This window comes from Denticeps clupeoides, unplaced genomic scaffold, assembly GCF_900700375.1.
Source record: "Denticeps clupeoides unplaced genomic scaffold, fDenClu1.1, whole genome shotgun sequence".
In the NCBI taxonomy this organism is placed as follows: Eukaryota; Metazoa; Chordata; class Actinopteri; order Clupeiformes; family Denticipitidae; genus Denticeps; species Denticeps clupeoides.
Window position 1 is genome coordinate 20,979 of NW_021629839.1, and position 26,748 is coordinate 47,726.

Genomic DNA, 26,748 nt, shown 5'->3' on the forward strand with positions numbered 1-26,748 from the left:
AAATTTCATTCTCAAATATGGTGGTCTTCCCAGACTGAGGTTGGTACCTCTGCATTTTGCTAGTGCTGACTCATACAAAGTCCCCATATGTGGGCATCTAGACTGCATCATTCCTGATAGCGACAGACTGCGTTTACAACTCTCACTAGCATGTTGTTCAAAACTAAACCTCAAACACAATTGTCTGCTTAGAATCAGTCCTAGAGTCAGCTAAAGAAATGTACAGCAGCTTCAGTTCTTCTTATCATACCAAATGATTGAGATTGTCCACTACATGAGCAACTTCATTAATACATTGACACCAGATGTAGTTGAAAATGTTTCAGATCTTCTTATGGAGTTCATTCTTGTGTTTTGCTTTGAAAAAAAAAAAAAAACTAAACATTTGGAATTTGGCTACAGCATCTCCCTTTTCCTAAGGAACCCTAGTTCCTATTTGTCAATCAAAAAAAGTTGAAATAGGAGCACTTCACTGATTTGTGTGTCATCTTTTTGCAAGTTCCATGCTAATCTTGGTACAACATCTTCCTAGTACCAAGTGACTCTTTGTCTAATTAAAAAAGAACAAAATATGGAACGCTTCACGGATTTGCGTGTCATCCTTTCGCAGGGGCCATGCTAATCTTCTCTGTATCGATCCAATTTTAGTATATGTGCAGCCGTAGCAAGCACATCAACTAGCTTCTCAGCTGCCACTTATAATACTGACCATATCATTGTTCTGCTCACCAAGACCTTGTATGGAGTATTGTGTAAAAATGTGATAAAATATTTGGAGAGCAAATGCTTAGTTACCCTAAATGCAATTTCCAAGAGGCTGGTAACTTGTGGAGGTGCATGATTAAAGTGTGGTCAGTTTGTGTAGCAAAGTAAGAAGAATAATTTGATTGGTGTCAAGAGTCATAGGAACATCATGAAGTGGGCAGGTCAATGCAGGAAAGGGGCGTGGTTCCAGGCAGTGTGTTTATTCCACGTGGTGATGTCACTGTCTGGGTCTCTGTTAAGGTACTGGCAGCCATCTTCTGCCATTTCATTATAGTTCATGCTTTTTTGGAAGGGGAAATTTCATTCTCAAATATGTGGTCTTCCCAGACTGAGGTTGTACCTCTGCATTTTGCTAGTGCTGACTCCTACAAAGTCCCCATATGTGGGCATCTAGACTGCATCATTCCTGATAGCGGACAGACTGCGTTTACCCTCTCACAAGCATGTTGTTCACAAACTAAACCACAACACAATTGTCTGTGTAGAGTCAGGCCTAGAGTCAGCTAAAGAAATGTACAGCAGCTTCAGTTCTTCTAATCTTACCAAATGATTGAGATTGTCCACTACATGAGCAACTTCATTAATACATTGACACCAGTTGCATTTGGAAAATGTTTCTGATCTTCTTATGGAGTTCATTATCGCTGTGTGTTTGCTTTGAAAAAAAAAAAAAAAACTAAACATTTGGAATTTGGCACAGCATCTCCCTTTTCCTAAGGAACCCTAGTTCCTATTTGTCAATCAAAAAAAGTTGAAAATATGGAGCACTTCACTGATTTGTGTGTCATCCCTTTACAAGTTCCATGCTAATCTTGGTACAACATCTTCCTAGTCCCAAGTGACTCTTGTCTAATTAAAAAAGAACAAAATATGGAACGCTTCACGGATTTGCGTGTCATCCTTTCGCAGGGGCCATGCTAATCTTCTCTGTATCGATCCAATTTTAGTATATGTGCAGCCGTAGCAAGCACATCAACAGCTCTCAGGCTGCCACTTATAATACTGACCATATCATTGTTCTGCTCACCAAGACCTTGTATGGAGTATTGGTGTAAAAATGTGATAAAATATTGGAGAGCAAATGCTTAGTTACCCTAATTGCATTTTCCAAGAGGCTGGTAACTTGTGGAGGTGCATGATTAAAGTATGGTCAGTTTGTGTAGCAAAGAAAGAAGAATAATTTGATTGGTGTCAAGAGTCATAGGAACATCACAAAGTGGGCAGGTCAATGCAGGAAAGGGGCGTGGTTCCAGGCAGTTTGTTTATTCCACGTGATGATGTCACTGTCTGGGTCTCTGTTAAGGTACTGGCAGCCATCTTCTGCCATTTCATTATAGTTCATGCTTTTTTGGAAGGGGAAATTTCATTCTCAAATATGTGGTCTTCCCAGACTGAGGTTGTACCTCTGCATTTTGCTAGTGCTGACTCCTACAAAGTCCCCATATGTGGGCATCTAGACTGCATCATTCCTGATAGCGGCAGACTGCGTTACCCTCTCACAAGCATGTTGTTCAAAACTAAACCACAAACACAATTGTCTGTGTAGAGTCAGGCCTAGAGTCAGCTAAAGAAATGTACAGCAGCTTCAGTTCTTCTTATCATTACCAAATGATTGAGATTGTCCACTACATGAAGCAACTTCATTAATACATTGACACCAGATTGCAGTTGGAAAATGTTCTGATCTTCTTATGAGTCTTATCCTGTGTGTTTTGCTTTGAAAAAAAAAAAACTAAACATTTGGAATTTGGCACAGCATCTCCCTTTTCCTAAGGAACCCTAGTTCCTATTTGTCAATCAAAAAAAGTTGAAAATATGGAGCACTTCACTGATTTGTGTGTCATCCTTTTGCAAGTTCCATGCTAATCTTGGTACAACATCTTCCTAGTCCCAAGTGACTCTTTGTCTAATTAAAAAAGAACAAAATATGGAACGCTTCACGGATTTGCGTGTCATCCTTTCGCAGGGGCCATGCTAATCTTCTCTGTATCGATCCAATTTTAGTATATGTGCAGCCGTAGCAAGCACATCACCAAGCTTCTCAGCTGCCACTTATAATACTGACCATATCATTGTTCTGCTCACCAAGACCTTGTATGGAGTATTGTGTAAAAATGTGATAAATATTTGGAGAGCAAATGCTTAGTTACCCTAATTGTATTTTCCAAGAGGCTGGTAACTTGTGGAGGTGCATGATTAAAGTGTGGTCAGTTTGTGTAGCAAAGTAAGAAGAATAAATTGATTGGTGTCAAGAGTCATAGGAACATCACAAAGTGGGCAGGTCAATGCAGGAAAGGGGCGTGGTTCCAGGCAGTGTGTTTATTCCACGGGGTGATGTCACTGTCTGGGTCTCTGTTAAGGTACTGGCAGCCATCTTCTGCCATTTCATTATAGTTCATGCTTTTTTGGCAGGGGAAATTTCATTCTCAAATATGTGGTCTTCCCAGACTGAGGTTGTACCTCTGCATTTTGCTAGTGCTGACTCCTACAAAGTCCCCATATGTGGGCATCTAGACTGCATCATTCCTGATTGCGGCTGACTTAGTTTACCCTCTCACAAGCATTTTGTTCACAACTAAACCATCAAACACAATTGTCTGTGTAGAGTCAGTCCTAGAGTCAGCTAAAGAAATGTACAGCAGCTTTCAGATCTTCTATCATACCAAATGATTGAGATTGTCCACTACATGAGCAACTTCATTAATACATTGACACCAGTTGCAGTTGGAAAGTTTCTGATCTTCTTATGGATTCATCCCTGTGTGTTTGCTTTGAAAATAAAAAAACTAACATTTGAAATTTGCACAGCATCTCCCTTTTCCTAAGGAACCCTAGTTCCTATTTGTCAATCAAAAAAAGTTGAAAATATGGAGCACTTCACTGATTTTTGTGTCATCCTTTGCAAGTTCCATGCTAATCTTGGTACAACATCTTCCTAGTCCCAAGTGACTCTTTGTCTAATTAAAAAAGAACAAAATATGGAACGCTTCACGGATTTGCGTGTCAATCCTTTCGCAGGGGCCATGCTAATCTTCTCTGTATCGATCCAATTTTAGTATATGTGCAGCCGTAGCAAGCACATTAACCAGCTTCTCAGCTGCAACTTATAATACTGACCATATCATTGTTCTGCTCACCAAGACCTTGTATGGAGTATTGTGTAAAAATTTGATAAAATATTTGGAGAGCAAATGCTTAGTTACCCTAATTGCATTTTCCAAGAGGCTGGTAACTTGTGGAGGTGCATGATTAAAGTGTGGTCAGTTTGTGTAGCAAAGAAGATGAATAATTTGATTGGTGTCAAGAGTCATAGGAACATCACAAAGTGGGCAGGTCAATGCAGGAAAGGGGGCGTGGTTCCAGGCAGTGTGTTTATTCCACGTGGTGATGTCACTGTCTGGGTCTCTGTTAAGGTACTGGCAAGCCATCTTCTGCCATTTCATTATAGTTCATGCTTTTTTGGAAGGGGAAAATTTCATTCTCAAATATGTGGTCTTCCCAGACTGAGGTTGTACCTCTGCATTTTGCTAGTGCTGACTCCTACAAAGTCCCCATATGTGGGCATCTAGACTGCATCATTCCTGATAGTGGCAGACTGCGTTTACCCTCTACAAGCATGTTGTTCACAACTAAACCACAAACACAATTGTCTGTCGTAGAGTCAGGCCTAGAGTCAGCTAAAGAAATGTACAGCAGCTTCAGTCTTCTATCATTACCAAATGATTGAGATTGTCCACTACATGAGCAACTTCATTAATACATTGACACCAGATTGCAGTTGGAATGTTTCTGATCTTCTTATGGTCTTTATCCCTGTGTGTTTTTGCTTTGAAAAAAAAAAAAAAAAAAACTAAACATTTGGAATTTGGCACAGCATCTCCCTTTTCCTAAGGAACCCTAGTTCCTATTTGTCAATCAAAAAAAAGTTGAAAATATGGAGCACTTCACTGATTTGTGTGTCATCCTTTTGCAAGTTCCATGCTAATCTTGGTACAAACATCTTCCTAGTCCCAAGTGACTCTTTGTCTAATTAAAAAAGAACAAAATATGGAACGCTTCACGGATTGCGTGTCATCCTTTCGCAGGGGCCATGCTAATCTTCTCTGTATCGATCCAATTTAGTATATGGCAGCCGTAGCAAGCACATCAACAAGCTTCTCAGCTGCCACTTATAATACTGACCAATATCATTGGTTCTGCTCACCAAGACCTTGTATGGAGTATTGTGTAAAAATGTGATAAAATATTTAGAGAGCAAATGCTTAGTTACCCTAATTGCATTTTCCAAGAGGCTGGTAACTTGTGGAGGTGCATGATTAAGTATGTTCAGTTTGTGTAGCAAAGAAAGAAGAATAATTTGATTGGTGTCAAGAGTCATAGGAACATCACAAAGTGGGCAGGTCAATGCAGGAAAGGGGCGTGGTTCCAGGCAGTGTGTTTATTCCACGTGGTGATGTCACTGTCTGGGTCTCTGTTAAGGTACTGACAGCAATCTTCTGCCATTTCATTATAGTTCATGCTTTTTGGAAGGGGAAATTTCATTCTCAAATATGTGGTCTTCCCAGACTGAGGTTGTACCTCTGCATTTTGCTAGTGCTGACTCCTACAAAGTCCCCATATGTGGGCATCTAGACTGCATCATTCCTGATAGCGACAGACTGCGTTTACCCTCTCACAAGCATGTTGTTCACAACTAAACCACAAACACAATTGTCTGTGTAGAGTCAGGCCTAGAGTCAGCTAAAGAATGTACAGCAGCTTCAGTTCTTCTTATCTATACCAAATGATTGAGATTGTCCACTACATGAGCAACTTCATTAATACTTGACACCAGATTGCAGTTGGACATGTTTCTGATCTTCTTATGGATTCATTTCCTGTGTGTTTGCTTTGAAAATAAAAAAAAAACTGAAACATTTGGAATTTGGCACAGCATCTCCCTTTTCCTAAGGAACCCTAGTTCCTATTGTCAATCAAAAGAAGTTGAAAATATGGAGCACTTCACTGATTTGTGTGTCATCCCTTTACAAGTTCCATGCTAATCTTGGTACAACATCTTCCTAGTCCCAAGTGACTCTTTGTCTAATTAAAAAGAACAAAATATGGAACGCTTCATACGGATTTGCGTGTCATCCTTTCGCAGGGGCCATGCTAATCTTCTCTGTATCGATCCAATTTTAGTATATGTGCAGCCGTAGCAAGCACATCAACAAGCTTCTCAGGCTGCCACTTATAATACTGACCATATCATTGTTCTGCTCACCAAGACCTTGTATGGAGTATTGTGTAAAATTTGATAAAATATTTAGAGAGCAAATGCTTAGTTACCCTAATTGCATTTTCCAAGAGGCTGGTAACTTGTGGAGGTGCATGATTAAAGTAGTTGTCTAGTTTGTGTAGCAAAGAAGAAGAATAATTTGATTGGTGGTCAAGGTCATAGGAACATCACAAAGTGGGCAGGTCAATGCAGGAAAGGGGCGTGGTTCCAGGCAGTGTGTTTATTCCACGTGGTGATGTCACTGTCTGGGTCTCTGTTAAGGTACTGGCAGCCATCTTCTGCCATTTCATTATAGTTCATGCTTTTTTGGAAGGGGAAATTTCATTCTAAAATATGTGGTCTTCCCAGACTGAGGTTGTACCTCTGCATTTTGCTAGTGCTGACTCCTACAAAGTCCCCATATGTGGGCATCTAGACTGCATCATTCCTAAAAGCGGCAGACTGCGTTACCCTCTTACAAGCATGTTGTTCCAACTAAACCCAAAACACAATTGTCGTCGTAGAGTCAGGCCTAGAGTCAGCTAAAGAAATGTTACAGCAGCTTCAGTTCTTCTTATCTTACCAAATGATTGAGATTGGTCCACTACATGAGCAACTTTATTATATATGACACCAGTTGCATTTGGAAAAGTTTCTGATCTTCTTATGGTCTTTATTCCTGTGTGTTTGCTTTTGAAAATAAATAAACATTTAGAAATTGGCACAGCAACTCCCTTTTCCTAAGGAACCCTAGTTCCTATTTGTCAATCAAAAAAGTGTGAAAATATGGAGCACTTCACTGATTGTTGTCGTCATCCTTTTGCAAGTTCCATGCTATCTTGGTACATACATCTTCCTAGTCCCAAGTGACTCTTTGTCTAATTAAAAAGAACAAAATATGGAACGCTTCACGGATTTGCGTGTCATCCTTTCGCAGGGGCCATGCTAATCTTCTCTGTATCGATCCAATTTTAGTATATGTGCAGCCGTAGCAAGCACATCAGCCAGCTTCTCAGCTGCCACTTATAATACTGACCATATCATTGTTCTGCTCACCAAGACCTTGTATGGAGTATTGTGTAAAAATGTGATCAAATATTTGGAGAGCAAATGCTTAGTTACCCTAATTGCATTTTCCAAGAGGCTGGTAACTTGTGGAGGTGCATGATTAAAGTGTGGTCAGTTTGTGTAGCAAAGTAAGAAGAATAATTTGATTGGTGTCAAGAGTCATAGGAACATCACATAAGTGGGCAGGTCAATGCAGGAAAGGGGCGTGGTTCCAGGCAGTTTGTTTATTCCACCGTGGTGATGTCACTGTCTGGGTCTCTGTTAAGGTACTGGCAGCAATCTTCTGCCATTTCATTATAGTTCATGCTTTTTTGGAAGGGGAAAATTTCATTCTCAAATATGTGGTCTTCCCAGACTGAGGTTGTACCTCTGCATTTTGCTAGTGCTGACTCCTACAAAGTCCCCATATGTGGGCATCTAGACTGCATCATTCCTGATAGCGACAGACTGCGTTTACACCTCTCACAAGCATTGTGTTCACAACTAAACCACAAACACAATTGTCTGTGTAGAGTCAGGCCTAGAGTCAGCTAAAGAAATGTACAGCAGCTTCAGTCTTCTATCATTACCAAATGATTGAGATTGTCCGCTACATGAGCAACTTCATTAATACATTGACACCAGATGCAGTTGGAAATGTTTCTGATCTTCTTATGGAGTTCATTCTTGTGTTTTTGCTTTGAAAAAAAAAAAAAACAAACATTTGGAATTTGGCACAGCATCTCCCTTTTCCTAAGGAACCCTAGTTCCTATTTGTCAATCAAAAAAAGTTGAAAATATGGAGCACTTCACTGATTTGTGTGTCATCCTTTTACAAGTTCCATGCTAATCTTGGTACAAACATCTTCCTAGTACCCAAGTGACTCTTTGTCTAATTAAAAATGAACAAAATATGGAACGCTTCACAGATTTGCGTGTCATCCTTTCGCAGGGGCCATGCTAATCTTCTCTGTATCGATCCAATTTTAGTATATGTGCAGCCGTAGCAAGCACATCAACACAGCTTCTCAGCTGCCACTTATAATACTGACCATAATCATTGTTCTGCTCACCAAGACCTTGTATGGAGTATTGTGTAAAAATTTGATAAAATATTTAGAGAGCAAATGCTTAGTTACCCTAATTGCATTTTCCAAGAGGCTGGTAACTTGTGGAGGTGCATGATTAAAGTATTCTTAGTTTGTGTAGCAAAGTAAGAAGAATAATTTGATTGGTGTCAAGAGTCATGAGGAACATCATCAAAGTGGGCAGGTCAATGCAGGAAAGGGGGCGTGGTTCCAGGCAGTGTGTTTATTCCACGTGGTGATGTCACTGTCTGGGTCTCTGTTAAGGTACTGGCAGCCATCTTCTGCCATTTCATTATAGTTCATGCTTTTTTGGAAGGGGAAATTTCATTCTCAAATATGTGGTCTTCCCAGACTGAGGTTGTACCTCTGCATTTTGCTAGTGCTGACTCCTACAAAGTCCCCATATGTGGGCATCTAGACTGCATCATTCCTGATAGCGGACAGACTGCGTTACCCTCTTACAAGCATTTTGTTCAACAACTAAACCACAAACACAATTGTCTGCGTAGAGTCAGTCCTAGAGTCAGCTAAAGAAATGTACAGCAGCTTCAGTATCTTCTTATCATCCCAAATGATTGAGATTGTCCACTACATGAGCAACTTCATTAATACATTGACACCAGTTGCAGTTGGAAATGTTTCTGATCTTCTTATGGAGTTCATCCCTGTGTGTTTGCTTTGAAAATAAAATAAACATTTAGAATTTGGCACAGCAACTCCCTTTTATTAAAGGAACCCTAGTTCCTATTTGTCAATCAAAAAAAGTTGAAAATATGGAGCACTTCACTGATTTGTGTGTCATCCTTTTGCAAGTTCCATGCTAATCTTGGTACAACATCTTCCTAGTCCCAAGTGACTCTTTGTCTAATTAAAAAAGAACAAAATATGGAACGCTTCACGGATTTGCGTGTCATCCTTTCGCAGGGGCCATGCTAATCTTCTCTGTATCGATCCAATTTTAGTATATGTGCAGCCGTAGCAAGCACATCAACAAGCTTCTCAGCTGCCCACTTATAATACTGACCAAATCATTGTTCTGCTCACCAAGACCTTGTATGGAGTATTGTGTAAAAATGTGATAAAATATTTGGAGAGCAAATGCTTAGTTACCCTAATGGTATTTTCCAAGAGGCTGGTAACTTGTGGAGGTGCATGATTAAAGTGTGGTCAGTTTGTGTAGCAAAGTAAGAAGAATAATTTGATTGGTGTCAAGAGTCATAGGAACATCATGAAGTGGGCAGGTCAATGCAGGAAAGGGGCGTGGTCCAGGCAGTGTTGTTTATTCCACGTGGTGATGTCACTGTCTGGGTCTCTGTTAAGGTACTGGCAGCCATCTTCTGCCATTTCATTATAGTTCATGCTTTTTTGGAAGGGGAAATTTCATTCTCAAATATGTGGTCTTCCCAGACTGAGGTGGGACCTCTGCATTTTGCTAGTGCTGACTCCTACAAAGTCCCCATATGTGGGCATCTAGACTGCATCATTCCTGATAGCGGCAGACTGCGTTTACCCTCTCACAAGCATGTTGTTCACAACTAAACCACAAACACAATTGTCTGTGTAGAGTACGTCCTAGAGTCAGCTAAAGAAATGTACAGCAGCTTCAGTTCTTCTTATCTTACCAAATGATTGAGATTGTCCACTACATGAGCAACTTCATCAATACATTGACACCAGATGCAGTTGGAAATGTTTCTGATCTTCTTATGGTCTTTATCCCTGTGTGTTTGCTTTGAAAAAAAAAACAAAAAAACTGAACATTTGGAATTTGGCACAGCATCTCCCTTTTCCTAAGGAACCCTAGTTCCTATTTGTCAATCAAAAAAAGTTGAAAATATGGAGCACTTCACTGATTTGTGTGTCATCCTTACCAAGTTCCATGCTAATCTTTGTACAACATCTTCCTAGTACCAAGTGACTCTTTGTCTAATTAAAAATGAACAAAATATGGAACGCTTCACGGATTTGCGTGTCATCCTTTCGCAGGGGCCATGCTAATCTTCTCTGTATCGATCCAATTTTAGTATATGTGCAGCCGTAGCAAGCACATCAACAAGCTTCTCGGCTGCCACTTATAATACTGACCATATCATTGTTCTGCTCACCAAGACCTTGTATGGAGTATTGTGTAAAAGTGTGATAAAATATTGGAGAGCAAATGCTTAGTTACCCTAATTGCATTTTGCAAGAGGCTGGTAACTTGTGGAGGTGCATGATTAAAGTGTGGTCAGTTTGTGTAGCAAAGAAAGATGAATAATTTGATTGGTGTCAAGAGTCATGGAACATCACAAAGTGGGCAGGTCAATGCAGGAAAGGGGCGTGGTTCCAGGCAGTGTGTTTATTCCACGTGGTGATGTCACTGTCTGGGTCTCTGTTAAGGTACTGGCAGCCATCTTCTGCCATTTCATTATAGTTCATGCTTTTTTGGAAGGGGAAATTTCATTCTCAAATATGTGGTCTTCCCAGACTGAGGTTGTACCTCTGCATTTTGCTAGTGCTGACTCCTACAAAGTCCCCATATGTGGGCATCTAGACTGCATCATTCCTGATAGCGGACAGACTGCGTTACCCCTCTACAAGCATGTTGTTCACAACTAAACCACAAACACAATTGTCTGTGTAGAGTCAGTCCTAGAGTCAGCTAAAGAAATGTACAGCAGCTTCAGTTCTTCTTATCATTACCAAATGATTGAGATTGTCCACTACATGAGCAACTTCATTAATACATTGACACCAGATTGCAGTTGGAATGTTTCTGATCTTCTTATGGTTTCATTCCCTTGTGTTTTTGCTTTGAAAAAAAAAAAAAAACTGAACATTGGAATTTGGCACAGCATCTCCCTTTTCCCAAGGAACCCTAGTTCCTATTTGTCAATCAAAAAAAAGTTGAAAATATGGAGCACTTCACTGATTTGTGTGTCATCCTTTTGCAAGTTCCATGCTAATCTTGGTACAAACATCTTCCTAGTCCCAAGTGACTCTTTTTCTAATTAAAAAAGAACAAAATATGGAACGCTTCACGGATTTGCGTGTCATCCTTTCGCAGGGGCCATGCTAATCTTCTCTGTATCGATCCAATTTTAGGATATGTGCAGCGTAGCAAGCACATCAACAGCTTCTCAGCTGCCACTTATAATACTGACCATATCATTGTTCTGCTCACCAAGACCTTGTATGGAGTATTGTGTAAAAATGTGATAAAATATTTGGAGAGCAAATGCTTAGTTACCCTAATTGCATTTTCCAAGAGGCTGGTAACTTGTGGAGGTGCATGATTAAAGTGTGGTCAGTTTGTGTAGCAAAGTAAGAAGAATAATTTGATTGGTGTCAAGAGTCATGGGAACATCACAAAGTGGGCAGGTCAATGCCAGGAAAGGGGCGTGGTTCCAGGCAAGTGTGTTTATTCCACGTGGTGATGTCACTGTCTGGGTCTCTGTTAGAGGTACTGGCAGCAATCTTCTGCCATTTCATTATAGTTCATGCTTTTTTGGAAGGGGAAATTTCATTCTCAAATATGTGGTCTTCCCAGACTGAGGTTGTACCTCTGCATTTTGCTAGTGCTGACTCCTACAAAGTCCCCATATGTGGGCATCTAGACTGCATCATTCCTGATAGCGGCAGACTGCGTTTACCCTCTCACAAGCATGTTGTTCACAACTAAACCACAAACACAATTGTCTGTGTAGAGTCAGGCCTAGAGTCAGCTAAAGAAATGTACAGCAGCTTCAGTTCTTCTTATCATACCAAATGATTGAGATTGTCCACTACATGAGCAACTTCATTAATACATTGACACCAGATGCAGTTGGAAATGTTTCTGATCTTCTTATGGAGTTCATTCTTGTGTGTTTGCTTTGAAAAAAAAAAAAAAACTGAAACATTTGGAATTTGGCACAGCATCTCCCTTTTCCTAAGGAACCCTAGTTCCTATTTGTCAATCAAAAGAAGTTGAAAATATGGAGCACTTCACTGATTTGTGTGTCATCCCTTTACAAGTTCCATGCTAATCTTGGTACAACATCTTCCTAGTACCAAGTGACTCTTTGTCTAATTAAAAAAGAACAAAATATGGAACGCTTCACGGATTTGCGTGTCATCCTTTCGCAGGGGCCATGCTAATCTTCTCTGTATCGATCCAATTTTAGTATATGTGCAGGTGTAGCAAGCACATCAAAAAGCGTCTCAGCTGCCACTTATAATACTGACCATATCATTGTTCTGCTCACCAAGACCTTGTATGGAGTATTGTGTAAAAATTTGATAAAATATTTAGAGAGCAAATGCTTAGTTACCCTAATTGCATTTTCCAAGAGGCTGGTAACTTGTGGAGGTGCATGATTAAAGTGTGGTCAGTTTGTGTAGCAAAGAAAGAAGAATAATTTGATTGGTGTCAAGAGTCATGGGAACATCACAAAGTGGGCAGGTCAATGCAGGAAAGGGGCGTGGTTCCAGGCAGTGTGTTTATTCCACGTGGTGATGTCACTGTCTGGGTCTCTGTTAAGGTACTGGCAGCAATCTTCTGCCATTTCATTATAGTTCATTGCTTTTTGGAAGGGGAAATTTCATTCTCAATATGTGGTCTTCCCAGACTGAGGTTGTACCTCTGCATTTTGCTAGTGCTGACTCCTACAAAGTCCCCATATGTGGGCATCTAGACTGCATCATTCCTGATAGCGACAGACTTCGTTTACCCTCTCACAAGCATGTTGTTCAAAACTAAACCACAAACACAATTGTCTGTGTAGAGTCAGGCCTAGAGTCAGCTAAAGAAATGTACAGCAGCTTCAGTTCTCCTTATCATACCAAATGATTGAGATTGTCCACTACATGAGCAACTTCATTAATACCTTGACACCAGTTGCAGTTGGATATGTTTCTGATCTTCTTGTGGTCTTTATCGCTGTGTGTTTGCTTTGAAATAAAAGAAACATTTGGAATTTGTCACAGCATCTCCCTTTTCCTAAGGAACCCTAGTTCCTATTTGTCAATCAAAAAAAGTTGAAAATATGGAGCACTTCACTGATTTGTGTGTCATCCTTTTGCAAGTTCCATGCTAATCTTGGTACAACATCTTCCTAGTCCCAAGTGACTCTTTGTCTAATTAAAAAAGAACAAAATATGGAACGCTTCACGGATTTGCGTGTCATCCTTTCGCAGGGGCCATGCTAATCTTCTCTGTATCGATCCAATTTTAGTATATGTGCAGCCGTAGCAAGCACATCAACAAGCTTCTCGGCTGCCACTTATAATACTGACCATATCATTGTTCTGCTCACCAAGACCTTGTATGGAGTATTGTGTAAAAATGTGATAAAATATTTGGAGAGCAAATGCTTAGTTACCCTAATTGCAATTTCCATGAGGCTGGTAACTTGTGGAGGTGCATGATTAAAGTGTGGTCAGTTGTGTAGCAAAGTAAGAAGAATAATTTGATTGGTGTCAAGAGTCATGGAACATCACAAAGTGGGCAGGTCAATGCAGGAAAGGGGCGTGGTTCCAGGCAGTGTGTTTTATTCCACGTGGTGATGTCACTGTCTGGTCTCTGTTAAGCTACTGGCAGCATCTTCTGCCATTTCATTATAGTTCATGCTTTTTTGGAAGGGGAAATTTCATTCTCAAATATGTGGTCTTCCCAGACTGAGGTTGTACCTCTGCATTTTGCTAGTGCTGACTCCTACAAAGTCCCCATATGTGGGCATCTAGACTGCATCATTCCTGATAGCGGCAGACTGCGTTTACCCTCTCACAAGCATGTTGTTCAAAACTAAACCACAACACAATTGTCTGTGTAGAGTCAGTCCTAGAGTCAGCTAAAGAAATGTACAGCAGCTTCAGATCTTCTTATCATACCAAATGATTGAGATTGTCCACTACATGAGCAACTTCATTAATATATTGACACCAGATGCAGTTGGACATGTTTCTGATCTTCTTATGGAGTTCATCCTTGTGTGTTTGCTTTGAAAATAAAAAAAACTGAACATTTGGAATTTGGCACAGCATCTCCCTTTTCCTAAGGAACCCTAGTTCCTATTTGTCAATCAAAAAAAGTTGAAAATATGGAGCACTTCACTGATTTGTGTGTCATCCTTTTGCAAGTTCCATGCTAATCTTGGTACAACATCTTCCTAGTCCCAAGTGACTCTTTGTCTAATTAAAAAAGAACAAAATATGGAACGCTTCACGGATTTGCGTGTCATCCTTTCGCAGGGGCCATGCTAATCTTCTCTGTATCGATCCAATTTTAGTATATGTGCAGCCGTAGCAAGCACATCAACCAGCTTCTCAGCTGCCACTTATAATACTGACCATATCATTGTTCTGCTCACCAAGACCTTGTATGGAGTATTGTGTAAAAATGTGATAAAATATTTGGAGAGCAAATGCTTAGTTACCCTAATTGCATTTTCCAAGAGGCTGGTAACTTGTGGAGGTGCATGATTAAAGTGTGGTCAGTTTGTGTAGCAAAGAAAGAAGAATAATTTGATTGGTGTCAAGAGTCATAGGAACATCACAAGTGGGCAGGTCAATGCAGGAAAGGGGCGTGGTTCCAGGCAGTTTGTTTATTCCACGTGGTGATGTCACTGTCTGGGTCTCTGTTAAGGTACTGGCAGCCATCTTCTGCCATTTCATTATAGTTCATGCTTTTTTGGAAGGGGAAATTTCATTCTCAAATATGTGGTCTTCCCAGACTGAGGTTGTACCTCTGCATTTTGCTAGTGCTGACTCCTACAAAGTCCCCATATGTGGGCATCTAGACTGCATCATTCCTGATAGCGGCAGACTGCGTTTACCCTCTCACAAGCATGTTGTTCACAACTAAACCACAAACACAATTGTCTGTGTAGAGTCAGGCCTAGAGTCAGCTAAAGAAATGTACAGCAGCTTCAGTTCTTCTAATCTTACCAAATGATTGAGATTGTCCACTACATGAGCAACTTCATTAATACATTGACACCAGTTGCAGTTGGACATGTTTCTGATCTTCTTATGGTCTTTATCCCTGTGTGTTTGCTTTGAAAATAAAATAAACATTTGAAATTTGCACAGCATCTCCCTTTTCCTAAGGAACCCTAGTTCCTATTTGTCAATCAAAAAAAGTTGAAAATATGGAGCACTTCACTGATTTGTGTGTCATCCTTTGCAAGTTCCATGCTAATCTTGGTACAAACATCTTCCTAGTCCCAAGTGACTCTTTGTCTAATTAAAAAAGAACGAAAAATGGAACGCTTCACGGATTTGCGTGTCATCCTTTCGCAGGGGCCATGCTAATCTTCTCTGTATCGATCCAATTTTAGTATATGTGCAGCCGTAGCAAGCACATCAACAGCTTCTCAGCTGCCACTTATAATACTGACCATATCATTGTTCTGCTCACCAAGACCTTGTATGGAGTATTGTGTAAAAATGTGATAAAATATTTGAGAGAGCAAATGCTTAGTTACCCTAATTGCATTTTCCAAGAGGCTGGTAACTTGTGGAGGTGCATGATTAAAGTAGTGGTCTAGTTTGTGTAGCAAAGTAAGAAGAATAATTTGATTGGTGTCAAGAGTCATAGGGAACATCACAAAGTGGGCAGGTCAATGCAGGAAAGGGGCGTGGTTCCAGGCAGTGTGTTTATTCCACGTGGTGATGTCACTGTCTGGGTCTCTGTTAAGGTACTGGCAGCCATCTTCTGCCATTTCATTATAGTTCATGCTTTTTTGGAAGGGGAAATTTCATTCTCAAATATGTGGTCTTCCCAGACTGAGGTTGTACCTCTGCATTTTGCTAGTGCTGACTCCTACAAAGTCCCCATATGTGGGCATCTAGACTGCATCATTCCTGATAGCGGCAGACTGCGTTTACCCTCTTACAAGCATGTTGTTCACAACTAAACCACAAACACAATTGTCTGTGTAGAGTCAGGCCTAGAGTCAGCTAAAGAAATGTACAGCAGCTTCAGTTCTTCTTATCTTACCAAATGATTGAGATTGTCCACTACATGAGCAACTTCATTAATACATTGACACCAGTTGCAGTTGGAAAAGTTTCTGATCTTCTTATGGAGTCTTTATCCCTGTGTGTTTGCTTTGAAAATAAACATTTGGAATTTTGCACAGCATCTCCCTTTTCCTAAGGAACCCTAGTTCCTATTTGTCAATCAAAAAAAGTTGAAATATGGAGCACTTCACTGATTTGTGTGTCATCCTTTTACAAGTTCCATGCTAATCTTGGTACAACATCTTCCTAGTCCCAAGTGACTCTTTGTCTAATTAAAAAAGAACAAAATATGGAACGCTTCACGGATTTGCGTGTCATCCTTTCGCAGGGGCCATGCTAATCTTCTCTGTATCGATCCAATTTTAGTATATGTGCAGCCGTAGCAAGCACATCAACAAGCTTCTCAGCTGCCACTTATAATACTGACCATATCATTGTTCTGCTCACCAAGACCTTGTATGGAGTATTGTGTAAAAATGTGATAAAATATTTGGAGAGCAAATGCTTAGTTACCCTAATTGCATTTTCCAAGAGGCTGGTAACATGTGGAGGTGCATGATTAAAGTAGTGGTCAGTTTGTGTAGCAAAGTAAGAAGAATAATTTGATTGGTGTCAAGAGTCATAGGAACATCACAAAGTGGGCAGGTCAATGCAGGAAAGGGGCGTGGTTCCAGGCAGTGTGTTTATTCCACGTGGTGATGTCACTGTCTGGGTCTCTGTTAAGGTACTGGCAGCCATCTTCTGCCATTTCATTATAGTTCATGCTTTTTTGGAAGGGGAAATTTCATTCTCAAATATGTGGTCTTCCCAGACTGAGGTTGTACCTCTGCATTTTGCTAGTGCTGACTCCTACAAAGTCCCCATATGTGGGCATCTAGACTGCATCATTCCTGATAGCGGCAGACTGCGTTTACCCTCTTACAAGCATGTTGTTCAAAACTAAACCACAAACACAATTGTCTGTGTAGAGTCAGTCCTAGAGTCAGCTAAAGAAATGTACAGCAGCTTCAGTTCTTCTTATCATACCAAATGATTGAGATTGTCCACTACATGAGCAACTTCATTAATACATTGACACCAGATGCAGTTGGAAATGTTTCTGATCTTCTTATGGTCTTTATCCCTTGTGTTTTTGCTTTGAAAAAAAAAAAAACTAAACATTTGGAATTTGGCACAGCATCTCCCTTTTCCTAAGGAACCCTAGTTCCTATTTGTCAATCAAAAAAAGTTGAAAATATGGAGCACTTCACTGATTTGTGTGTCATCCTTTTACAAGTTCCATGCTAATCTTGGTACAACATCTTCCTAGTCCCAAGTGACTCTTTGTCTAATTAAAAAAGAACAAAATATGGAACGCTTCACGGATTTGCGTGTCATCCTTTCGCAGGGGCCATGCTAATCTTCTCTGTATCGATCCAATTTTAGTATATGTGCAGCCGTAGCAAGCACATCAACCAAGCTTCTCAGCTGCCACTTATAATACTGACCATATCATTGTTCTGCTCACCAAGACCTTGTATGGAGTATTGTGTAAAAATGTGATAAAATATTTGGAGAGCAAATGCTTAGTTACCCTAATTGCATTTTCCAAGAGGCTGGTAACTTGTGGAGGTGCATGATTAAAGTATTGTTAGTTTGTGTAGCAAAGTAAGAAGAATAATTTGATTGGTGTCAAGAGTCATAGGAACATCACAAAGTGGGCAGGTCAATGCAGGAAAGGGGCGTGGTTCCAGGCAGTGTGTTTATTCCACGTGGTGATGTCACTGTCTGGGTCTCTGTTAAGGTACTGGCAGCAATCTTCTGCCATTTCATTATAGTTCATGCTTTTTTGGAAGGGGAAATTTCATTCTCAAATATGTGGTCTTCCCAGACTGAGGTTGTACCTCTGCATTTTGCTAGTGCTGACTCCTACAAAGTCCCCATATGTGGGCATCTAGACTGCATCATTCCTGATAGCGACAGACTGCGTTTACACTCTCACAAGCATTTTGTTCACAACTAAACCACAAACACAATTGTCTGCGTAGAGTCAGTCCTAGAGTCAGCTAAAGAAATGTACAGCAGCTTCAGATCTTCTAATCTTACCAAATGATTGAGATTGTCCACTACATGAGCAACTTCATTAATACATTGACACCAGATGCAGTTGGAAATGTTTCTGATCTTCTTATGGAGTTCATTCTTGTGTTTTTGCTTTGAAAAAAAAAAAAACTAAACATTTGGAATTTGGCACAGCATCTCCCTTTTCCTAAGGAACCCTAGTTCCTATTTGTCAATCAAAAAAAGTTGAAAATATGGAGCACTTCACTGATTTGTGTGTCATCTTTTTTGCAAGTTCCATGCTAATCTTGGTACAACATCTTCCTAGTCCCAAGTGACTCTTTGTCTAATTAAAAAAGAACAAAATATGGAACGCTTCACGGATTTGCGTGTCATCCTTTCGCAGGGGCCATGCTAATCTTCTCTGTATCGATCCAATTTTAGTATATGTGCAGCCGTAGCAAGCACATCAACAAGCTTCTCAGCTGCCACTTATAATACTGACCATATCATTGTTCTGCTCACCAAGACCTTGTATGGAGTATTGTGTAAAAATGTGATAAAATATTGGAGAGCAAATGCTTAGTTACCCTAATTGCATTTTCAAGAGGCTGGTAACTTGTAGAGGTGCATGATTAAAGTAGTGGTCAGTTTGTGTAGCAAAGAAAGATGAATAATTTGATTGGTGTCAAGAGTCATGGGAACATCACAAAGTGGGCAGGTCAATGCAGGAAAGGGGCGTGGTTCCAGGCAGTGTGTTTATTCCACGTGGTGATGTCACTGTCTGGGTCTCTGTTAAGGTACTGGCAGCCATCTTCTGCCATTTCATTATAGTTCATGCTTTTTTGGCAGGGGAAATTTCATTCTCAAATATGTGGTCTTCCCAGACTGAGGTTGTACCTCTGCATTTTGCTAGTGCTGACTCCTACAAAGTCCCCATATGTGGGCATCTAGACTGCATCATTCCTGATAGCGACAGACTGCGTTTACCCTCTCACAAGCATGTTGTTCACAACTAAACCACAAACACAATTGTCTGCTGTAGAGTCAGTCCTAGAGTCAGCTAAAGAAATGTACAGCAGCTTCAGTTCTTCTTATCTTACCAAATGATTGAGATTGTCCACTACATGAGCAACTTCATTAATACATTGACACCAGATGCAGTTGGAAATGTTTCTGATCTTCTTATGGAGTTCATTCTTGTGTGTTTGCTTTGAAAAAAAAAAAAACTAACATTTGGAATTTGGCACAGCATCTCCCTTTTCCTAAGGAACCCTAGTTCCTATTTGTCAATCAAAAAAAGTTGAAAATATGGAGCACTTCACTGATTTGTGTGTCATCCTTTTACAAGTTCCATGCTAATCTTGGTACAACATCTTCCTAGTCCCAAGTGACTCTTTGTCTAATTAAAAAAGAACAAAATATGGAACGCTTCACGGATTTGCGTGTCATCCTTTCGCAGGGGCCATGCTAATCTTCTCTGTATCGATCCAATTTTAGTATATGTGCAGCCGTAGCAAGCACATCAACCAGCTTCTCAGCTGCCACTTATAATACTGACCATATCATTGTTCTGCTCACCAAGACCTTGTATGGAGTATTGTGTAAAAATTTGATAAAATATTTAGAGAGCAAATGCTTAGTTACCCTAATTGCATTTTCCAAGAGGCTGGTAACTTGTGGAGGTGCATGATTAAAGTGGTGGTCAGTTTGTGTAGAAAAGAAAGAAGAATAATTTGATTGGTGTCAAGAGTCATGGAACATCACAAAGTGGGCAGGTCAATGCAGGAAAGGGGCGTGGTTCCAGGCAGTGTGTTTATTCCACGTGGTGATGTCACTGTCTGGGTCTCTGTTAAGGTACTGGCAGCAATCTTCTGCCATTTCATTATAGTTCATGCTTTTTTGGAAGGGGAAATTTCATTCTCAAATATGTGGTCTTCCCAGACTGAGGTTGTACCTCTGCATTTTGCTAGTGCTGACTCCTACAAAGTCCCCATATGTGGGCATCTAGACTGCATCATTCCTGATAGCGACAGACTGCGTTTACCCTCTCACAAGCATGTTGTTCACAACTAAACCACAAACACAATTGTCTGCATAGAGTCAGTCCTAGAGTCAGCTAAAGAAATGTACAGCAGCTTCAGATCTTCTTATCTTACCAAATGATTGAGATTGTCCACTACATGAGCAACTTCATTAATACATTGACACCAGATGCAGTTGAAAATGTTTCAGATCTTCTTATGGAGTTCATTCTTGTGTTTTTGCTTTGAAAAAAAAAAAAAACTAAACATTTGGAATTTGGCACAGCATCTCCCTTTTCCTAAGGAACCCTAGTTCCTATTTGTCAATCAAAAAAAGTTGAAAATATGGAGCACTTCACTGATTTGTGTGTCATCCTTTTGCAAGTTCCATGCTAATCTTGGTACAACATCTTCCTAGACCCAAGTGACTCTTTGTCTAATTAAAAATGAACAAAATATGGAACGCTTCACGGATTTGCGTGTCATCCTTTCGCAGGGGCCATGCTAATCTTCTCTGTATCGATCCAATTTTAGTATATGTGCAGCCGTAGCAAGCACATCAACCAGCTTCTCAGCTGCCACTTATAATACTGACCATATCATTGTTCTGCTCACCAAGACCTTGTATGGAGTATTGTGTAAAAATTTGATAAAATATTTGGAGAGCAAATGCTTAGTTACCCTAAATGCATTTTCCAAGAGGCTGGTAACTTGTGGAGGTGCATGATTAAAGTATTGTTAGATTGTGTAGCAAAGTAAAGAAGAATAATTTGATTGGTGTCAAGAGTCATGGGAACATCACAAAGTGGGCAGGTCAATGCAGGAAAGGGGCGTGGTTCCAGGCAGTGTGTTTATTCCACGTGGTGATGTCACTGTCTGGGTCTCTGTTAAGGTACTGGCAGCAATCTTCTGCCATTTCATTATAGTTCATGCTTTTTTGGAAGGGGAAATTTCATTCTCAAATATGTGGTCTTCCCAGACTGAGGTTGTACCTCTGCATTTTGCTAGTGCTGACTCCTACAAAGTCCCCATATGTGGGCATCTAGACTGCATCATTCCTGATAGCGGCAGACTGCGTTTACCCTCTCACAAGCATGTTGTTCACAACTAAACCACAAACACAATTGTCTGTGTAGAGTCAGGCCTAGAGTCAGCTAAAGAAATGTACAGCAGCTTCAGATCTTCTAATCTTACCAAATGATTGAGATTGTCCACTACATGAGCAACTTCATTAATACATTGACACCAGATGCAGTTGGAAAATGTTTCTGATCTTCTTATGGAGTTCCTTTTTGTGTGTTTGCTTTGAAAAAAAAAAAAACTGAACAATTGGAATTTGGCACAGCATCTCCCTTTTCCTAAGGAACCCTAGTTCCTATTTGTCAATCAAAAAAAGTTGAAAATATGGAGCACTTCACTGATTTGTGTGTCATCCTTTTGCAAGTTCCATGCTAATCTTGGTACAACATCTTCCTAGTCCCAAGTGACTCTTTGTCTAATTAAAAAAGAACAAAATATGGAACGCTTCACGGATTTGCGTGTCATCCTTTCGCAGGGGCCATGCTAATCTTCTCTGTATCGATCCAATTTTAGTATATGTGCAGCCGTAGCAAGCACATCAACAAGCTTCTCAGCTGCCACTTATAATACTGACCATATCATTGTTCTGCTCACCAAGACCTTGTATGGAGTATTGTGTAAAAATGTGATAAAATATTTGGAGAGCAAATGCTTAGTTACCCTAATTGCATTTTCCAAGAGGCTGGTAACTTGTGGAGCTGCATGATTAAAGTATGTTTAGTTTGTGTAGCAAAGTAAGAAGAATAATTTGATTGGTGTCAAGAGTCATAGGAACATCACAAAGTGGGCAGGTCAATGCAGGAAAGGGGCGTGGTTCCAGGCAGTGTGTTTATTCCACGTGGTGATGTCACTGTCTGGGTCTCTGTTAAGGTACTGGCAGCCATCTTCTGCCATTTCATTATAGTTCATGCTTTTTTGGAAGGGGAAATTTCATTCTCAAATATGTGGTCTTCCCAGACTGAGGTTGTACCTCTGCATTTTGCTAGTGCTGACTCCTACAAAGTCCCCATATGTGGGCATCTAGACTGCATCATTCCTGATAGCGGCAGACTGCGTTTACCCTCTCACAAGCATGTTGTTCAAAACTAAACCACAAACACAATTGTCTGTGTAGAGTCAGGCCTAGAGTCAGCTAAAGAAATGTACAGCAGCTTCAGTTCTTCTTATCATACCAAATGATTGAGATTGTCCACTACATGAGCAACTTCATCAATACATTGATACCAGATGCAGTTGGAAATGTTTCTGATCTTCTTATGGTCTTTATCCCTGTGTGTTTTTGCTTTGAAAAAAAAAAAAAAAAAACTAAACATTTGGAATTTGGCACAGCATCTCCCTTTTCCTAAGGAACCCTAGTTCCTATTTGTCAATCAAAAAAATTTTGAAAATATGGAGCACTTCACTGATTTGTGTGTCATCCTTTTGCAAGTTCCATGCTAATCTTGGTACAACATCTTCCTAGTCCCAAGTGACTCTTTTGTCTAATTAAAAAAGAACAAAATATGGAACGCTTCACGGATTTGCGTGTCATCCTTTCGCAGGGGCCATGCTAATCTTCTCTGTATCGATCCAATTTTAGTATATGTGCAGCCGTAGCAAGCACATCAACAAGCTTCTCAGCTGCCACTTATAATACTGACCATATCATTGTTCTGCTCACCAAGACCTTGTATGGAGTATTGTGTAAAATGTGATAAAATATTTGGAGAGCAAATGCTTAGTTACCCTAATTGCATTTTCCAAGAGGCTGGTAACTTGTGGAGGTGCATGATTAAAGTGTGGTCAGTTTGTGTAGCAAAGAAAGAAGAATAATTTGATTGGTGTCAAGAGTCATGGGAACATCACAAAGTGGGCAGGTCAATGCAGGAAAGGGGCGTGGTTCCAGGCAGTGTGTTTATTCCACGTGGTGATGTCACTGTCTGGGTCTCTGTTAAGGTACTGGCAGCCATCTTCTGCCATTTCATTATAGTTCATGCTTTTTTGGAAGGGGAAATTTCATTCTCAAATATGTGGTCTTCCCAGACTGAGGTTGTACCTCTGCATTTTGCTAGTGCTGACTCCTACAAAGTCCCCATATGTGGGCATCTAGACTGCATCATTCCTGATAGCGACAGACTGCGTTTACCCTCTCACAAGCATTTTGTTCACAACTAAACCACAAACACAATTGTCTGTGTAGAGTCAGTCCTAGAGTCAGCTAAAGAAATGTACAGCAGCTTCAGTTCTTCTAATCTTACCAAATGATTGAGATTGTCCACTACATGAGCAACTTCATTAATACATTGACACCAGATGCAGTTGGAAATGTTTCTGATCTTCTTATGAGTCTTCATCCTTGTGTGTTTGCTTTGAAAATAAAAAAACTAAACATTTGGAATTTGGCACAGCATCTCCCTTTTCCTAAGGAACCCTAGTTCCTATTTGTCAATCAAAAAAGTTGAAAATATGGAGCACTTCACTGATTTGTGTGTCATCCTTTTGCAAGTTCCATGCTAATCTTGGTACAACATCTTCCTAGTCCCAAGTGACTCTTTGTCTAATTAAAAAAGAACAAAATATGGAACGCTTCACGGATTTGCGTGTCATCCTTTCGCAGGGGCCATGCTAATCTTCTCTGTATCGATCCAATTTTAGTATATGTGCAGCCGTAGCAAGCACATCAACAAGCTTCTCAGCTGCCACTTATAATACTGACCATATCATTGTTCTGCTCACCAAGACCTTGTATGGAGTATTGTGTAAAAATGTGATAAAATATTTGGAGAGCAAATGCTTAGTTACCCTAATTGCATTTTCCAAGAGGCTGGTAACTTGTGGAGGTGCATGATTAAAGTATGGTCAGTTTGTGTAGCAAAGAAAGAAGAATAATTTGATTGGTGTCAAGAGTCATAGGAACATCACAAAGTGGGCAGGTCAATGCAGGAAAGGGGCGTGGTTCCAGGCAGTGTGTTTATTCCACGTGGTGATGTCACTGTCTGGGTCTCTGTTAAGGTACTGGCAGCAATCTTCTGCCATTTCATTATAGTTCATGCTTTTTGGAAGGGGAAATTTCATTCTCAAATATGTGGTCTTCCCAGACTGAGGTTGTACCTCTGCATTTTGCTAGTGCTGACTCCTACAAAGTCCCCATATGTGGGCATCTAGACTGCATCATTCCTGATAGCGACAGACTGCGTTTACCCTCTCACAAGCATGTTGTTCACAACTAAACCACAAACACAATTGTCTGTGTAGAGTCAGTCCTAGAGTCAGCTAAAGAAATGTACAGCAGCTTCAGATCTTCTAATCTTACCAAATGATTGAGATTGTCCACTACATGAGCAACTTCATTAATACATTGACACCAGATGCAGTTGAAAATGTTTCAGATCTTCTTATGGAGTTCATCCCTGTGTATTTTTGCTTTGAAAAATAAAAAAAAAAAAAACATTTGGAATTTGGCACAGCATCTCCCTTTTCCTAAGGAACCCTAGTTCCTATTTGTCAATCAAAAAAAGTTGAAAATATGGAGCACTTCACTGATTTGTGTGTCATCCCTTTACAAGTTCCATGCTAATCTTGGTACAACATCTTCCTAGTCCCAAGTGACTCTTTGTCTAATTAAAAAAGAACAAAATATGGAACGCTTCACGGATTTGCGTGTCATCCTTTCGCAGGGGCCATGCTAATCTTCTCTGTATCGATCCAATTTTAGTATATGTGCAGCCGTAGCAAGCACATCAACAAGCTTCTCAGCTGCCACTTATAATACTGACCATATCATTGTTCTGCTCACCAAGACCTTGTATGGAGTATTGTGTAAAAATGTGATAAAATATTTGGAGAGCAAATGCTTAGTTACCCTAATTGCATTTTCCAAGAGGCTGGTAACTTGTGGAGGTGCATGATTAAAGTGTGGTCAGTTTGTGTAGCAAAGAAAGATGAATAATTTGATTGGTGTCAAGAGTCATGGGAACATCACAAAGTGGGCAGGTCAATGCAGGAAAGGGGCGTGGTTCCAGGCAGTGTGTTTATTCCACGTGGTGATGTCACTGTCTGGGTCTCTGTTAAGGTACTGGCAGCCATCTTCTGCCATTTCATTATAGTTCATGCTTTTTTGGAAGGGGAAATTTCATTCTCAAATATGTGGTCTTCCCAGACTGAGGTTGTACCTCTGCATTTTGCTAGTGCTGACTCCTACAAAGTCCCCATATGTGGGCATCTAGACTGCATCATTCCTGATAGCGACAGACTGCGTTTACCCTCTCACAAGCATGTTGTTCACAACTAAACCACAAACACAATTGTCTGTGTAGAGTCAGGCCTAGAGTCAGCTAAAGAAATGTACAGCAGCTTCAGTTCTTCTTATCATACCAAATGATTGAGATTGTCCACTACATGAGCAACTTCATTAATACATTGACACCAGATTGCAGTTGGACATGTTTCTGATCTTCTTATGGTAGTTCATCCTGTGTGTTTGCTTTGAAAAATAAAAACCTAAACATTTGGAATTTGGCACAGCATCTCCCTTTTCCCAAGGAACCCTAGTTCCTATTTGTCAATCAAAAAAAGTTGAAAATATGGAGCACTTCACTGATTTGTGTGTCATCCTTTACAAGTTCCATGCTAATCTTGGTACAACATCTTCCTAGTCCCAAGTGACTCTTTGTCTAATTAAAAAAGAACAAAATATGGAACGCTTCACGGATTTGCGTGTCATCCTTTCGCAGGGGCCATGCTAATCTTCTCTGTATCGATCCAATTTTAGTATATGTGCAGCCGTAGCAAGCACATCAACAAGCTTCTCAGCTGCCACTTATAATACTGACCATATCATTGTTCTGCTCACCAAGACCTTGTATGGAGTATTGTGTAAAAATTTGATAAAATATTTGGAGAGCAAATGCTTAGTTACCCTAATTGCATTTTCCAAGAGGCTGGTAACTTGTGGAGGTGCATGATTAAAGTATTGTTAGTTTGTGTAGCAAAGTAAGAAGAATAATTTGATTGGTGTCAAGAGTCATAGGAACATCACAAAGTGGGCAGGTCAATGCAGGAAAGGGGCGTGGTTCCAGGCAGTTTGTTTATTCCACGTGGTGATGTCACTGTCTGGGTCTCTGTTAAGGTACTGGCAGCAATCTTCTGCCATTTCATTATAGTTCATGCTTTTTTGGAAGGGGAAATTTCATTCTCAAATATGTGGTCTTCCCAGACTGAGGTTGTACCTCTGCATTTTGCTAGTGCTGACTCCTACAAAGTCCCATATGTGGGCATCTAGACTGCATCATTCCTGATAGCGACAGACTGCGTTTACCCTCTTACAAGCATGTTGTTCACAACTAAACCACAAACACAATTGTCTGTGTAGAGTCAGTCCTAGAGTCAGCTAAAGAAATGTACAGCAGCTTCAGATCTTCTAATCTTACCAAATGATTGAGATTGTCCACTACATGAGCAACTTCATTAATACATTGACACCAGA

The 26,748-nt window shown here is 40.2% G+C and overlaps 47 non-coding genes and 1 pseudogene across 47 annotated transcripts; 23 read left to right on the plus strand and 25 right to left on the minus strand.

The window, feature by feature from the left end:
* Window positions 1-565: 565 nt before the first annotated feature.
* Window positions 566-672, minus strand: LOC114775612 (U6 spliceosomal RNA). Its single transcript, XR_003745109.1, has one exon. It is a non-coding gene; the product is annotated as a U6 spliceosomal RNA (small nuclear RNA).
* Window positions 673-1,042: 370 nt separating this feature from the next.
* Window positions 1,043-1,202, plus strand: LOC114775686 (U1 spliceosomal RNA). The gene has a single exon (XR_003745180.1). It is a non-coding gene; the product is annotated as a U1 spliceosomal RNA (small nuclear RNA).
* A 427-nt stretch (window positions 1,203-1,629) lies between these two features.
* On the minus strand, window positions 1,630-1,736 carry LOC114775588 (U6 spliceosomal RNA). Its single transcript, XR_003745086.1, has one exon. It is a non-coding gene; the product is annotated as a U6 spliceosomal RNA (small nuclear RNA).
* Window positions 1,737-2,105: 369 nt separating this feature from the next.
* On the plus strand, window positions 2,106-2,254 carry LOC114775693 (uncharacterized; annotated as a pseudogene).
* A 432-nt stretch (window positions 2,255-2,686) lies between these two features.
* LOC114775589 (U6 spliceosomal RNA) lies at window positions 2,687-2,793 on the minus strand. Its single transcript, XR_003745087.1, has one exon. It is a non-coding gene; the product is annotated as a U6 spliceosomal RNA (small nuclear RNA).
* A 369-nt stretch (window positions 2,794-3,162) lies between these two features.
* Window positions 3,163-3,318, plus strand: LOC114775594 (U1 spliceosomal RNA). The gene has a single exon (XR_003745092.1). It is a non-coding gene; the product is annotated as a U1 spliceosomal RNA (small nuclear RNA).
* Window positions 3,319-3,737: 419 nt separating this feature from the next.
* LOC114775649 (U6 spliceosomal RNA) lies at window positions 3,738-3,845 on the minus strand. Its single transcript, XR_003745146.1, has one exon. It is a non-coding gene; the product is annotated as a U6 spliceosomal RNA (small nuclear RNA).
* Window positions 3,846-4,216: 371 nt separating this feature from the next.
* LOC114775706 (U1 spliceosomal RNA) lies at window positions 4,217-4,379 on the plus strand. Its single transcript, XR_003745199.1, has one exon. It is a non-coding gene; the product is annotated as a U1 spliceosomal RNA (small nuclear RNA).
* A 427-nt stretch (window positions 4,380-4,806) lies between these two features.
* On the minus strand, window positions 4,807-4,908 carry LOC114775654 (U6 spliceosomal RNA). The gene has a single exon (XR_003745151.1). It is a non-coding gene; the product is annotated as a U6 spliceosomal RNA (small nuclear RNA).
* Window positions 4,909-5,281: 373 nt separating this feature from the next.
* Window positions 5,282-5,440, plus strand: LOC114775704 (U1 spliceosomal RNA). The gene has a single exon (XR_003745197.1). It is a non-coding gene; the product is annotated as a U1 spliceosomal RNA (small nuclear RNA).
* Window positions 5,441-5,861: 421 nt separating this feature from the next.
* Window positions 5,862-5,970, minus strand: LOC114775640 (U6 spliceosomal RNA). Its single transcript, XR_003745137.1, has one exon. It is a non-coding gene; the product is annotated as a U6 spliceosomal RNA (small nuclear RNA).
* Window positions 5,971-6,914: 944 nt separating this feature from the next.
* LOC114775613 (U6 spliceosomal RNA) lies at window positions 6,915-7,021 on the minus strand. Its single transcript, XR_003745110.1, has one exon. It is a non-coding gene; the product is annotated as a U6 spliceosomal RNA (small nuclear RNA).
* A 372-nt stretch (window positions 7,022-7,393) lies between these two features.
* On the plus strand, window positions 7,394-7,555 carry LOC114775697 (U1 spliceosomal RNA). Its single transcript, XR_003745190.1, has one exon. It is a non-coding gene; the product is annotated as a U1 spliceosomal RNA (small nuclear RNA).
* A 421-nt stretch (window positions 7,556-7,976) lies between these two features.
* On the minus strand, window positions 7,977-8,083 carry LOC114775626 (U6 spliceosomal RNA). The gene has a single exon (XR_003745123.1). It is a non-coding gene; the product is annotated as a U6 spliceosomal RNA (small nuclear RNA).
* A 375-nt stretch (window positions 8,084-8,458) lies between these two features.
* Window positions 8,459-8,617, plus strand: LOC114775696 (U1 spliceosomal RNA). The gene has a single exon (XR_003745189.1). It is a non-coding gene; the product is annotated as a U1 spliceosomal RNA (small nuclear RNA).
* Window positions 8,618-9,036: 419 nt separating this feature from the next.
* Window positions 9,037-9,143, minus strand: LOC114775614 (U6 spliceosomal RNA). Its single transcript, XR_003745111.1, has one exon. It is a non-coding gene; the product is annotated as a U6 spliceosomal RNA (small nuclear RNA).
* A 371-nt stretch (window positions 9,144-9,514) lies between these two features.
* LOC114775580 (U1 spliceosomal RNA) lies at window positions 9,515-9,674 on the plus strand. Its single transcript, XR_003745078.1, has one exon. It is a non-coding gene; the product is annotated as a U1 spliceosomal RNA (small nuclear RNA).
* Window positions 9,675-10,098: 424 nt separating this feature from the next.
* LOC114775615 (U6 spliceosomal RNA) lies at window positions 10,099-10,205 on the minus strand. Its single transcript, XR_003745112.1, has one exon. It is a non-coding gene; the product is annotated as a U6 spliceosomal RNA (small nuclear RNA).
* A 368-nt stretch (window positions 10,206-10,573) lies between these two features.
* On the plus strand, window positions 10,574-10,733 carry LOC114775695 (U1 spliceosomal RNA). Its single transcript, XR_003745188.1, has one exon. It is a non-coding gene; the product is annotated as a U1 spliceosomal RNA (small nuclear RNA).
* Window positions 10,734-11,158: 425 nt separating this feature from the next.
* LOC114775582 (U6 spliceosomal RNA) lies at window positions 11,159-11,264 on the minus strand. The gene has a single exon (XR_003745080.1). It is a non-coding gene; the product is annotated as a U6 spliceosomal RNA (small nuclear RNA).
* Window positions 11,265-11,636: 372 nt separating this feature from the next.
* LOC114775676 (U1 spliceosomal RNA) lies at window positions 11,637-11,796 on the plus strand. Its single transcript, XR_003745171.1, has one exon. It is a non-coding gene; the product is annotated as a U1 spliceosomal RNA (small nuclear RNA).
* Window positions 11,797-12,219: 423 nt separating this feature from the next.
* LOC114775633 (U6 spliceosomal RNA) lies at window positions 12,220-12,326 on the minus strand. Its single transcript, XR_003745130.1, has one exon. It is a non-coding gene; the product is annotated as a U6 spliceosomal RNA (small nuclear RNA).
* A 943-nt stretch (window positions 12,327-13,269) lies between these two features.
* On the minus strand, window positions 13,270-13,376 carry LOC114775590 (U6 spliceosomal RNA). The gene has a single exon (XR_003745088.1). It is a non-coding gene; the product is annotated as a U6 spliceosomal RNA (small nuclear RNA).
* Window positions 13,377-13,743: 367 nt separating this feature from the next.
* Window positions 13,744-13,903, plus strand: LOC114775678 (U1 spliceosomal RNA). The gene has a single exon (XR_003745172.1). It is a non-coding gene; the product is annotated as a U1 spliceosomal RNA (small nuclear RNA).
* A 419-nt stretch (window positions 13,904-14,322) lies between these two features.
* Window positions 14,323-14,429, minus strand: LOC114775591 (U6 spliceosomal RNA). Its single transcript, XR_003745089.1, has one exon. It is a non-coding gene; the product is annotated as a U6 spliceosomal RNA (small nuclear RNA).
* A 369-nt stretch (window positions 14,430-14,798) lies between these two features.
* On the plus strand, window positions 14,799-14,958 carry LOC114775680 (U1 spliceosomal RNA). The gene has a single exon (XR_003745174.1). It is a non-coding gene; the product is annotated as a U1 spliceosomal RNA (small nuclear RNA).
* Window positions 14,959-15,372: 414 nt separating this feature from the next.
* On the minus strand, window positions 15,373-15,479 carry LOC114775635 (U6 spliceosomal RNA). Its single transcript, XR_003745132.1, has one exon. It is a non-coding gene; the product is annotated as a U6 spliceosomal RNA (small nuclear RNA).
* A 373-nt stretch (window positions 15,480-15,852) lies between these two features.
* On the plus strand, window positions 15,853-16,016 carry LOC114775639 (U1 spliceosomal RNA). Its single transcript, XR_003745136.1, has one exon. It is a non-coding gene; the product is annotated as a U1 spliceosomal RNA (small nuclear RNA).
* Window positions 16,017-16,423: 407 nt separating this feature from the next.
* On the minus strand, window positions 16,424-16,530 carry LOC114775592 (U6 spliceosomal RNA). The gene has a single exon (XR_003745090.1). It is a non-coding gene; the product is annotated as a U6 spliceosomal RNA (small nuclear RNA).
* A 371-nt stretch (window positions 16,531-16,901) lies between these two features.
* LOC114775650 (U1 spliceosomal RNA) lies at window positions 16,902-17,065 on the plus strand. Its single transcript, XR_003745147.1, has one exon. It is a non-coding gene; the product is annotated as a U1 spliceosomal RNA (small nuclear RNA).
* A 417-nt stretch (window positions 17,066-17,482) lies between these two features.
* On the minus strand, window positions 17,483-17,589 carry LOC114775593 (U6 spliceosomal RNA). Its single transcript, XR_003745091.1, has one exon. It is a non-coding gene; the product is annotated as a U6 spliceosomal RNA (small nuclear RNA).
* Window positions 17,590-17,960: 371 nt separating this feature from the next.
* Window positions 17,961-18,120, plus strand: LOC114775662 (U1 spliceosomal RNA). The gene has a single exon (XR_003745158.1). It is a non-coding gene; the product is annotated as a U1 spliceosomal RNA (small nuclear RNA).
* A 421-nt stretch (window positions 18,121-18,541) lies between these two features.
* LOC114775616 (U6 spliceosomal RNA) lies at window positions 18,542-18,648 on the minus strand. The gene has a single exon (XR_003745113.1). It is a non-coding gene; the product is annotated as a U6 spliceosomal RNA (small nuclear RNA).
* A 369-nt stretch (window positions 18,649-19,017) lies between these two features.
* LOC114775576 (U1 spliceosomal RNA) lies at window positions 19,018-19,177 on the plus strand. The gene has a single exon (XR_003745075.1). It is a non-coding gene; the product is annotated as a U1 spliceosomal RNA (small nuclear RNA).
* Window positions 19,178-19,597: 420 nt separating this feature from the next.
* LOC114775596 (U6 spliceosomal RNA) lies at window positions 19,598-19,704 on the minus strand. The gene has a single exon (XR_003745093.1). It is a non-coding gene; the product is annotated as a U6 spliceosomal RNA (small nuclear RNA).
* A 370-nt stretch (window positions 19,705-20,074) lies between these two features.
* Window positions 20,075-20,234, plus strand: LOC114775670 (U1 spliceosomal RNA). The gene has a single exon (XR_003745165.1). It is a non-coding gene; the product is annotated as a U1 spliceosomal RNA (small nuclear RNA).
* Window positions 20,235-20,655: 421 nt separating this feature from the next.
* Window positions 20,656-20,762, minus strand: LOC114775597 (U6 spliceosomal RNA). The gene has a single exon (XR_003745094.1). It is a non-coding gene; the product is annotated as a U6 spliceosomal RNA (small nuclear RNA).
* A 371-nt stretch (window positions 20,763-21,133) lies between these two features.
* Window positions 21,134-21,293, plus strand: LOC114775681 (U1 spliceosomal RNA). The gene has a single exon (XR_003745175.1). It is a non-coding gene; the product is annotated as a U1 spliceosomal RNA (small nuclear RNA).
* Window positions 21,294-21,714: 421 nt separating this feature from the next.
* On the minus strand, window positions 21,715-21,821 carry LOC114775618 (U6 spliceosomal RNA). Its single transcript, XR_003745115.1, has one exon. It is a non-coding gene; the product is annotated as a U6 spliceosomal RNA (small nuclear RNA).
* A 370-nt stretch (window positions 21,822-22,191) lies between these two features.
* On the plus strand, window positions 22,192-22,351 carry LOC114775682 (U1 spliceosomal RNA). The gene has a single exon (XR_003745176.1). It is a non-coding gene; the product is annotated as a U1 spliceosomal RNA (small nuclear RNA).
* A 429-nt stretch (window positions 22,352-22,780) lies between these two features.
* Window positions 22,781-22,887, minus strand: LOC114775619 (U6 spliceosomal RNA). Its single transcript, XR_003745116.1, has one exon. It is a non-coding gene; the product is annotated as a U6 spliceosomal RNA (small nuclear RNA).
* Window positions 22,888-23,256: 369 nt separating this feature from the next.
* LOC114775671 (U1 spliceosomal RNA) lies at window positions 23,257-23,416 on the plus strand. The gene has a single exon (XR_003745166.1). It is a non-coding gene; the product is annotated as a U1 spliceosomal RNA (small nuclear RNA).
* A 419-nt stretch (window positions 23,417-23,835) lies between these two features.
* On the minus strand, window positions 23,836-23,942 carry LOC114775620 (U6 spliceosomal RNA). Its single transcript, XR_003745117.1, has one exon. It is a non-coding gene; the product is annotated as a U6 spliceosomal RNA (small nuclear RNA).
* Window positions 23,943-24,312: 370 nt separating this feature from the next.
* Window positions 24,313-24,471, plus strand: LOC114775705 (U1 spliceosomal RNA). The gene has a single exon (XR_003745198.1). It is a non-coding gene; the product is annotated as a U1 spliceosomal RNA (small nuclear RNA).
* Window positions 24,472-24,895: 424 nt separating this feature from the next.
* LOC114775598 (U6 spliceosomal RNA) lies at window positions 24,896-25,002 on the minus strand. The gene has a single exon (XR_003745095.1). It is a non-coding gene; the product is annotated as a U6 spliceosomal RNA (small nuclear RNA).
* A 370-nt stretch (window positions 25,003-25,372) lies between these two features.
* LOC114775672 (U1 spliceosomal RNA) lies at window positions 25,373-25,532 on the plus strand. Its single transcript, XR_003745167.1, has one exon. It is a non-coding gene; the product is annotated as a U1 spliceosomal RNA (small nuclear RNA).
* A 419-nt stretch (window positions 25,533-25,951) lies between these two features.
* Window positions 25,952-26,058, minus strand: LOC114775599 (U6 spliceosomal RNA). Its single transcript, XR_003745096.1, has one exon. It is a non-coding gene; the product is annotated as a U6 spliceosomal RNA (small nuclear RNA).
* Window positions 26,059-26,428: 370 nt separating this feature from the next.
* On the plus strand, window positions 26,429-26,587 carry LOC114775694 (U1 spliceosomal RNA). The gene has a single exon (XR_003745187.1). It is a non-coding gene; the product is annotated as a U1 spliceosomal RNA (small nuclear RNA).
* Window positions 26,588-26,748: the final 161 nt, after the last annotated feature.